General features: G+C 52.1%; 2 non-coding genes and 2 pseudogenes across 2 annotated transcripts; all 4 read right to left on the bottom strand.

Moving 5' to 3' along the window:
* Positions 1–257: 257 nt before the first annotated feature.
* On the bottom strand, positions 258–374 carry LOC115185505 (U5 spliceosomal RNA). Its single transcript, XR_003875156.1, has one exon. It is a non-coding gene; the product is annotated as a U5 spliceosomal RNA (small nuclear RNA).
* Positions 375–1,262: 888 nt separating this feature from the next.
* Positions 1,263–1,440, bottom strand: LOC115185487 (uncharacterized; annotated as a pseudogene).
* Positions 1,441–3,802: 2,362 nt separating this feature from the next.
* LOC115185504 (U5 spliceosomal RNA) lies at positions 3,803–3,919 on the bottom strand. The gene has a single exon (XR_003875155.1). It is a non-coding gene; the product is annotated as a U5 spliceosomal RNA (small nuclear RNA).
* An 883-nt stretch (positions 3,920–4,802) lies between these two features.
* LOC115185476 (uncharacterized) lies at positions 4,803–4,980 on the bottom strand (annotated as a pseudogene).
* Positions 4,981–10,000: the final 5,020 nt, after the last annotated feature.

Raw genomic sequence — 10,000 nt, 5'->3', positions numbered from 1 at the left:
CTGGTGACAGGCGGGTGTTTTTTTTAACAAGTCGCTAATGCGTCTTTAAGTCACTAGCTCTTTAAGCCTAGTGCGACTATTTGTTCAAAGCCCGGAAAACACGTCAGTCGTCGTCGGGCTTGAACTCAATTGCCCGAGCGACTACTTTGAGTGGAAAAATACGCCGGTCGGTCGGTCGGTCAGCCGGCTTCAAGTCAAACGCCTGAGCAAAAAGTCTCGGCGTCATCTCTGTCAATTTCTCTTGAAACAAGATACCGGGCTCTGCCAGAAGCAAAGCCCTTCCAAAAATATGTTGAACTCGTAAGTGTTCCTCTCCACGGAAGTCTTTAGTAAAAGGCGAAAGGCTTGTGCGTAATGAAGAGAAACCAGAGTCGTATGGAAGTCAGAGGTCGGGGCCCGAGACACACACTGTGCACTCTAGGCCGGGTGCCCGCGGGTGGTTCCCGAACCCACTCTTCCAAGTTTGAGGGCTGTGGGTAAAAATTCACAGACAGACAGACAATCCTGGTGAAGTGATTGTATTTTTTGGGGGGGTCAAAAACACAGACAGACAGACAGACAGACAGACAGACAGACAGACAGACAGACAGACAGACAGACAATCCTGGTGAAGTGATTGTATTTTTTGGGGGGGGTCAAAAACAGAGACAGACAGACAGACAGACAGACAGACAGACAGACAGACAGACAGACAGACAATCCTGGTGAAGTGATTGTATTTTTTGGGGGGGGTCAAAAACAGAGACAGACAGACAGACAGACAGACAGACAGACAGACAGACAGACAGACAGACAATCCTGGTGAAGTGATTGTATTTTTTGGGGGGGGTCAAAAACAGAGACAGACAGACAGACACACACACACAGAGACACACACACACACACACACAGAGACACACACACACACACACACACACACACAGACAGAGACACACACACACACAGACACACACACACACACACACACACAGAGACACACACACACACACACACACAGACACACACACACACACACACACAGACAGAGACACACACAGACACACAGACACACACACACACACACACAATCCTGGCCAATGTTTTTTTTTTTTTTTTTTTTTTTTTTTTTTTTTTAAGTAAAATGGCGGGAAAACGGGGGACCCCATGAAGGGGGCTTCGCCCTTGTTTCAGTTTGGATGATTCTTCTTTTTTCATTCCTTCTCTTCTTCTGCTAGCTGTTTTACATAGCTTTGTGTATTTCTTTTTCCTTGACAATGAGAGAGAAGTGTTGCACCGTTCCCGGAGGTACTGCAATACCGGGTCGATGCGTGGAGCGGATGGAGCAAGCCCCATTTCCGACTCCCTGTTCGAAAAATCCATTTAATATGTAGTCCCCCGATGGGGGACATATCAGATATTAAACTGATAAGAACAGATTTTTTTTTTTTTTACAAAATATATTTATTACGTTCCAAACCAAGCAAAATTTTCCACAAATCAAAAAATTCAAACACAAATCCCAATAAACACAAAAATAGACATTTCAAAACTATTCACCAATAACCAAGCCCAAAACCCATATCAAATAACCCAAAAAACACTCACCCTTTACTCCCGACCGACGGGGACGCCTCCTCCACTCCTGACGCTCCACCGTCGGCCACCATCCCCTCTCCCCTGGAAACAACACCACTACCCGGCACACCCACACTCTGTGCCTCGTGCCCCCCACTCAAATCTACCACTCCCCCCTCCTCCCGACTCCGGCCCGGGGACCCCATGCCCCTAAACAGGGAGCTTAAGCCTCCCTCACTCGCCCAATCCTGGGCCATTCCTGTGAGGTCCAGTTCAGACAGGGGTATAAAGGAGAAGGAAGAGGGAGCCCACGAGGGTCCTGCAACCTCCCCCTCCCCTCCCCCCTGATCTGCCTCCCCCCCTCTTTCTCCACACCTCCCCCTCAAGCTCTCCTTCCTCTTCGACCTCCTGTAATGTTTAGTAGCCGGCAAAAGGTTTTCATACCTCTTCCATATCTTACGACTTTTAATTCCCCCCATTTCAGTGTTCACCCAATCCTTCGCTCTCGTTACCTTCTCTGTCTCCTTTCTTTCTATCTCCTTCTTCTCCACCGCCGTCTTCTCAATCTCCTCCCTCTCTGTTTCCTTCTCCATCACCTTCCTCTCCACCTCCTTCTTCTCTTGCCCCTCCACTCTCATGTCTCCTTCCACCTCCTGCTCCTTCTCTCCTTCTGCCTCCTGCTCCTCCTCTCCTTCAACCTCTCCTCCCAGCACCTTCTCTCCTTCATCCTCCTGGTCCTCCCCTCTTTCAGCCTCCTGCTCCTCCTCTCTTTCAGCCTCCTTCCCTTCCGGTTCCACTATGTCCATTTCTTCCTTTTCCTCTTCTGCTCCTGCTGTCGCTCTTTCCTTCTCCTCCTGCCGTGCGTCCCTTTTCTCCGTGCCTGTTCCTGGCTCTCTGTCCCCTCCTCTTCTTCCCCCATCCCCGGCTCTCGCTCCCCCCCCAGCTGCAGACGCGTATGACCGGTGACGCGCCGGGCATTCACGCCACAGGTGTGTTAGCATGCCACACCCGTGACATGCCCTCGGCGCGTCACAGTCCCCCGCCCCGTGCTCCGCAGATCCACAATACCTACATTTCTTTGTGCTGCACGAGGCGAGGATATGACCATAGGCCATACAACGCCTGCAGAACGGAGGCTGACGGGCATAATGCAATGTCCCCCGGTCAGCCCCCAGGGAGAACATAGCCGGAGGATGGAGGTAGCCCCCCAGACCTTTTGGGTCTTCTCGAAGGAGAGCCTGGTAGCTTCTCCTCCCCGTCCAAAACCCGAGCGTGTCCTTGAGGAGCCTTGCTGAGGAGATGTTGTTCATAAATCTCCCCAGGAAGGCCCTCACATCCTCTTCCTTTACATGTGGGTTATACATGTTAATGGTCACAACTCTAAAATTGTTCCTTGCCAGATTTGTTACGGCATAGTGACACATGGGCCTCTCCTTCTCCACTCTTCTCACTTTCTGCATTATCTCCTCATGTTTTCCCTCCGTATGCAGCGTGACCTCAAAAGCTCCCTCCAACGGGTTGTCATGGAGGCAAAAGACATCTTCTACCTTCAGTTGGAGCACCCCCATTAGCAGGTTCCTTCCAAAGGTTTCCCTCCCGAAAGGCTCCATGTCCTTCTCCTTCCATGTAAAACGCACTGTATTGGCCAGCCCGATTCCAGGGACCGATGCTGATGGTATCTTCCGAGCCATCTTCTCCGGAAGAATTGCCTCCTCAATAATCTCCAGCCTTCAAAAAGAAAACCGAGTAGAAACAAAAAAAAAAAACTTTCCAAACCGGGAATTTTCTCCGCCCAAAAAACCCTATCGCCCTCCTATCTCCGACCTTTTGACTCAGCGAGCTCTGGGGCACCTCGGTACCAAGCTTGATCTGAGCCAAAAGGCCGAGAAGCGATAACCCACAAATTGACCCCTGCACCCGCCGGGCCCCCGGGGGTCTCGGCAGACCTCAGCGGTTTGGCAAAAGTTGTCTCCTCCCCACCCGACGCTTCCCTGGTGACAGGCGGGTGTTTTTTTTAACAAGTCGCTAATGCGTCTTTAAGTCACTAGCTCTTTAAGCCTAGTGCGACTATTTGTTCAAAGCCCGGAAAACACGTCAGTCGTCGTCGGGCTTGAACTCAATTGCCCGAGCGACTACTTTGAGTGGAAAAATACGCCGGTCGGTCGGTCGGTCAGCCGGCTTCAAGTCAAACGCCTGAGCAAAAAGTCTCGGCGTCATCTCTGTCAATTTCTCTTGAAACAAGATACCGGGCTCTGCCAGAAGCAAAGCCCTTCCAAAAATATGTTGAACTCGTAAGTGTTCCTCTCCACGGAAGTCTTTAGTAAAAGGCGAAAGGCTTGTGCGTAATGAAGAGAAACCAGAGTCGTATGGAAGTCAGAGGTCGGGGCCCGAGACACACACTGTGCACTCTAGGCCGGGTGCCCGCGGGTGGTTCCCGAACCCACTCTTCCAAGTTTGAGGGCTGTGGGTAAAAATTCACAGACAGACAGACAATCCTGGTGAAGTGATTGTATTTTTTGGGGGGGTCAAAAACACAGACAGACAGACAGACAGACAGACAGACAGACAGACAGACAGACAGACAGACAATCCTGGTGAAGTGATTGTATTTTTTGGGGGGGGTCAAAAACAGAGACAGACAGACAGACAGACAGACAGACAGACAGACAGACAGACAGACAGACAATCCTGGTGAAGTGATTGTATTTTTTGGGGGGGGTCAAAAACAGAGACAGACAGACAGACAGACAGACAGACAGACAGACAGACAGACAGACAGACAGACAATCCTGGTGAAGTGATTGTATTTTTTGGGGGGGGTCAAAAACAGAGACAGACAGACAGACACACACACACAGAGACACACACACACACACACACAGAGACACACACACACACACACACACACACACACAGACAGAGACACACACACACACAGACACACACACACACACACACACACAGAGACACACACACACACACACACAGACACACACACACACACACACACACAGACAGAGACACACACAGACACACAGACACACACACACACACACACAATCCTGGCCAATGTTTTTTTTTTTTTTTTTTTTTTTTTTTAAGTAAAATGGCGGGAAAACGGGGGACCCCATGAAGGGGGCTTCGCCCTTGTTTCAGTTTGGATGATTCTTCTTTTTTCATTCCTTCTCTTCTTCTGCTAGCTGTTTTACATAGCTTTGTGTATTTCTTTTTCCTTGACAATGAGAGAGAAGTGTTGCACCGTTCCCGGAGGTACTGCAATACCGGGTCGATGCGTGGAGCGGATGGAGCAAGCCCCATTTCCGACTCCCTGTTCGAAAAATCCATTTAATATGTAGTCCCCCGATGGGGGACATATCAGATATTAAACTGATAAGAACAGATTTTTTTTTTTTTAGAAAAAATAATTTATTACAATCAATAACATTCAAACAATACAAATCAAAATTTTCCTTTAAACTAAATCAATCATGGTATTTTTAATTCAACAAACAAACGAAAACCCAAACAAAACAAAAACTCAGGGGAGCATCATCCCTCCCCGTCATCCTAAACACTAACTTTCCCTATCTTCCCTTCCCTAATCTAAAATAACCCCAGCCCTAATCCCCCCTTCCATCTCTCCCGGGCAGCATGCTGCCCCCACTTCCTCTCCTCCCTCTTCATCCTCCCCCTCAGATCTCCTTCCACCCTCCTCACTATGCCTTCCACCCCACAATCTCTCCCTGTCTTAACCATGTTCTGCCTGGCTTCCCACAGCCCCCGCTTAAAGAGGCTCATGAGAAGCCAGAGCAGAAACCTATCCCTATCCGTCCCCCTCGCTCTCCCTACTCCTCTCTCTAGCCTAGCCCATGTCAATACGAAATCACCTCTAACCCTTCCTAACAACACCCGTGCCTTCGCCCATACTACTCCGGCAATGGCACAGTCCCAAAAGACATGACGCACAGTCTCCTCCCTGCCACAAGAAGGTCTTGGGCAGGTGGGGGATCGCGCCAAGCTATGCCGGTACATGGTGGAGCGCACCGGCAAACACTTGTGGAGGCTCAACCAATTCAGGTCCTTGAGCCTGTTGTCCAGACCCCGCGCCTGCACTCCCTCCCAGACCACCGCCGGGATGCCCACTACAGGTGCTGGACTTACTGCCCGTCTGACCTCCTCGTACAGGTGCCTGTGATCTAAACCTACTCGGGCGACTTCAACCTCGGGGTGCGCACGCAGCCATTTGGCCGCATGGCCAAAGTGCCACGGCAGCTGTTCCGCCCGAGGACCCGTGTTAGACCACACCATTACGCTTCTCGCCTGATACGAGAAGAACACCCGCAGGAGGTAACCGGACGGGTGTAGTACTGGCTGAGCAAGCTCCGTCAACAGAAACGAAACAAAAATGGCGTCCAGCTTGAGGGGGAGATGTGGTACCCCCCTACCTCCCTCCCCGATGGGACAGATCATGCGTGCCCTGGCGACCCACTCGTACCTGCCACCCCACATGAACTGAAACACCAGCCTCACTAGATGCCTCCTCAAACAAGCCGGCAATGGATAGATGTACGCCAAGTACAATAGAGATGGCAATACATCCACCTTGAGAACCAGGACCTTGCCTAAAAAGGACAACGACCTAGCCCTCCACATCGCTAGCTTCTTCTGTACCACTGCGATGCCCATGTTCCAGTTCAGCGTCGCTGAGCCGGAGGTCTCAAAATGGACCCCGAGTATCCTCAGGGCCCCGTTACAGAGAGATAACCCTCCGGGCACATCCGTCCTACCACTCCATCTTCCGAAAAACTTAACGGAAGACTTCGCGTGGTTAAGAACCGCCCCCGACGCTCAGGTGAAGTCCCCAATAATGGCAAGGGACCTTGTCAGGCACGAGTCCTTGCAAAGCAGCAAGGATGTGTCGTCGGCGTACTGTGTCAACTTGACACGGAGACCGCCACTTCCAGGGATCAGCAAGCCCTCCACCCCTGTGTCTGCCCTAATGGCAGCCCCCAGAGGCTCCATGTACAGAACGAAGAGGAGAGCTGAGAGCGGGCATCCCTGCCTGACCCCAGACGAGAGGTCAAAAACGTCACCTAAGTGACTGTTTACGCTAACTCGGCACCCCGCTCCGACATATAATGTACGGATCCATCCTATAAACTTCTCCCCAAATCCTAATCTACCTAACACCCTGAATAGAAAGGATCTATTCACGCGATCAAAGGCTTTCGCCTGATCAAGCGCTGCTACCATTAAAGGCAGCCCCCTATCTTCTACCCAAGCGATGGAGTCCCTGATCAACTGTAGGTTCCATCTGATCGAGCGACCCTCTACCCCGCACGTCTGATCCTCATGGACGACGTAGGGAAGGGCTGTGCGCAACCGGTCTGCTAAAACCTTTGCAAGTAGCTTGTAATCTACGCACAGCATGGTCAACGGCCGCCAGTTGCCAAGGTCAGTTGCTTCCCCCTTCTTATAAAGAAGTGACAGCACACCGACAACCATTGATCCCCCCGGGACCCCCGTCTCAAGGATGGCCTTCAAGACTTCGAGGACCACTGGTCCAAGTATACCCCAAAACTTGAGGTAAAACTCGGCCGGCAGCCCATCCATCCCAGGCACCTTCCCTTTTCCCATCCTCCTGAGAGCGCTCTCAACCTCCTCGAGGGAGATCTGAGCCTCCATCACATCTCTAATGTCCTCCGGCAATCGCCGGGACAAGTGTTCTAAAAACACATCTCCCTGCTCTACATCTATTACCCTCTCTTTAAATAAACCTCGGTAATGATCAGTTGTTACCCTGACCATTTCCTCCGGTTTTCTAACTATGCTACCATCTTCTTTCCTCACCCCATGCATTATCTTCCTACTCTGTCTGCCCTTAACCGACTTAAAGAACATAGCGGAACAAGTCTCATTATGTTCTAGAAAGCCATTATGCGCCCGCTCCAGGAAAGCTCGAGCCTTCCGCTCCTGCAGCTCCCTGAGCTGCGCCTTCAGGTCAGTGGATCTCTCCCAGTCAATCGACCCGCCGAGGTTGCCTGCCTCGTACTCGAGTTCGAGCAACCTTTGGATACGATCCACCTCCCTCCTTTCCTCCCTTTTTTTCCTCCTGCAATATCCTATTATAAAGGCCCTAATCCTTACCTTAACTAAATCCCACCACTCTAACACCCCCTCACACATGGACCGGAGGCCTTCAAGCCCCCGAAAGAAACCAAAGAAGGTGTCAACGAAAGCTTGCTCCTCCAGCACATCCCGATCTAATTTCCAGTACCCCCTACCGAAGAGGCAGACTGGCGACCCCACCTGCAGGAGCACCCCGTCGTGATCTGAAAAGAACACAGGCAACAGCCGCCCAGACAACTGACCCAAAGACCTGGATACAAAAATGTAGTCGAGCCTCCGCGCAACCCCCCGGGAGTTGCGCCATGTGGGACCAGCCATTGTCGGAGTAGTGTGCAGGCCTCCATCAACCAGACCATGGCAAGCCATTAGCCCGGTGATGGATCCTGCACTACTATCCCTCACTAACCCTAAATCTATGTTAAAATCCCCACCTATCACCAAGTGCCTATTTGTAACACACAGGGGCGCCAGACAGTCCACCATCTCCCTCCTGTCTGCCGCCACCTGTGGCCCATACACCACCACTAACCTATACCTACTATCCCTAAAAGTGACATCCACCCCCAACACCCTCCCCTGCATTACAACAAAAGATCCCTCCACCTTCACCTCCCTATTCCCAAACAAAATCCCCACCCCTGTAGAATGCACCCCACCTATACCCCAAACTGACTCCCCCTTATCCCACTCCCTACTAAACCTGATGACATCCCCTCCATCCCTCAGGTGAACCTCCTGTAAAAAACAAACATCAAAACCCACCCCCTCCAAAAAACTAAAAACCGCCCTCCTCTTAACAAAATCCCTCAAACCCCTTACATTTAAACTAAAAATATTAACAGAAAATGTCATTTAAATTTATAACCCTACATCAACGAAATGAAACCCCAAAATAACAAAACAACAGGAGACTCACCCGATGCTCCCCTGCTTCTTCTCATCCGGCAGGGACGTCTTCTCCTCTCCTGACGTCCCCCCGTCCTCCTCCATCTCTCCAACCCAGGATGCAGGCATGGTGTTAGGCCTTGGAGTGCCCTGCATCCTGGGTTCCCCACCAACACCCTCCGTTCCTCTCTCCCTGTAGGCTTCTGGACTGAGATCGAGAGCAGGGGACCCCATCTCCCCAAGCAGGAGTTGAGATCCCCCCTCAGACACCCAGCCCAGCGCCACGCCCTGGGAGTCACCCTCCACCAGACGTTGAGGGGCCGAGGAAAACAGAGAGGACAAGGCCTTTCCTCCCTCCCCCATCACACGCTTGGCCATCCCCTCCACACCCCCCTCCCTCTCACTGCATTCCGGGCCCCCCCTCTTCCCTTTCTTCTTTGGCGTTGGAGGCAGCGGAGAGACACCACTCCCCCTCTCCGCTAGCTCCTCCACCATTCCCCTCAACTCTTCAACGAGGGCGCTCGACATGCTGTCCCCCCACTCCTTCCCTCCTTCTGCTCCTTCTTCTGGTCCCGTCTTCACTTCTCCCTCCATTTCTGCCACCGTTCCCTCCTCCACCTCCTCTCTCTCCACCGTCCCAGTCTCCTTCTTCTCCGCTCCTCCACCTCCTTCCACCTCCTCTCCTTTTGTTCCGGCCTTCTCGGCTCCTCGCCTCTCTCCTCTCGTAGCCTCCTTCCTCCCGTCCTCTTCCTGTGCCATCCTTTCCCCTGTGCCATTACTGTCATCCGCTCCCTTTCGTTCTCTCCTCCCTCCATCCCCCGTTCCCCCTCCAGCTGCAGAGGCGTATGACCTTTGACGAGCCGGGCAATCACGCCACAGGTGTGCTGATGAACCACACCCGTGGCAAGCCTTGGGCTCGTCACAATCCTTGGCCTCGTGCTCTCCCGACCCACAGAACCTGCACTTTCTGGTGTTGCACGAGGCCAGGATATGACCGTAGGCCATACACCTCCTGCAGAATGGAGGCTGACGGGCATAAAACAATGTCCCCCTGTCAGCCCCCAGGGAGAACATCGCTGGAGGATGGAGGTAGCCACCCAATCCCTTCGGGTCCTCCCTGAGAAGGATCTGGAACCCTCTCCTCCCGTTCCAGAATCCCAGGGAGTCCCTGAGGTGCCTTGCTGAGGAGACATTGTCCGCGTATCTCCCCAGAAAGGCCCTCACCTCCTCGTCCTTCACATGCGGATTGTACATATTGACGGTGACCACCCTGAAATTGTTCCTTGCCAGGCTGGTCACCTCGTAATGACACAGGGGCCTTGCACCTTTCCCTTCCTTCACTCTCGTCATAATGTCTTCATGTTTCTCCTCCGTGTGGAAGGTCACGTCGAAGGCTCTCTCCATTGGGTTACCTTGTAGGCATAGGACATCT

Source organism: Salmo trutta, unplaced genomic scaffold (genome assembly GCF_901001165.1).
Source record: "Salmo trutta unplaced genomic scaffold, fSalTru1.1, whole genome shotgun sequence".
NCBI classification, from domain to species: Eukaryota; Metazoa; Chordata; class Actinopteri; order Salmoniformes; family Salmonidae; genus Salmo; species Salmo trutta.
This window is presented reverse-complemented; position numbering and strand designations above follow the sequence as displayed.